Source organism: Saccostrea echinata, unplaced genomic scaffold, assembly GCF_033153115.1.
Source record: "Saccostrea echinata isolate AGI-Se365-2 ecotype Australia unplaced genomic scaffold, CSIRO_AGI_Sech_v1 ptg000009l, whole genome shotgun sequence".
NCBI lineage: Eukaryota > Metazoa > Mollusca > Bivalvia > Ostreida > Ostreidae > Saccostrea > Saccostrea echinata.
Window position 1 is genome coordinate 47,433,879 of NW_026889758.1, and position 607 is coordinate 47,434,485.

Consider the following 607-nt stretch of genomic DNA (forward strand, 5'->3'; position numbering starts at 1 on the left):
ATCAAAGTTTTAACAAAACATAATTTTAGGTCAACTTTGAAGTGACCTTGAGACCATTCCCTTTGCCCCAGGACCATTGCTTAATGTACTTACACCAATTTTGATAATAGGTAATTATCTTTATTAGCAGTGACTTGAATTTCTCATGTTTGTAATTTGTAACTTTAATGTGCCATATTTGTCTCTTGTTAATGTGTGTGTGTTGCGAGTGTGTTTTCTACATTTTTTACTAAAACTTCATAAATTTAACCGAATCGAGTGTTATTTACTTCAATGATAACCCTGTGACATCTATCAAGTTTCTTGGAACATTTTCAAGAGTCTATTTTTAAACTTTACACAATAAAAATGTCCAAATTAGATTTCCATTGAAAGAAATATTGAAAATAAAGCATATTAACGCTTCTGTGTGGGAGATAAGAAAATGTTTGCTGTATGTAACTTTAACTGGAATTGATGATCATGCTTCTGTCAAATAATATATTAGTATCTAACAATAAGGCATGCTCTCAGAATATTTGTCACTCGTGTTGCATACTGGAAAGAAAGGAGCATTCTATGTATTAGTGACTATTTTCCTGATGTATTAGTAATGACAAACATTGAA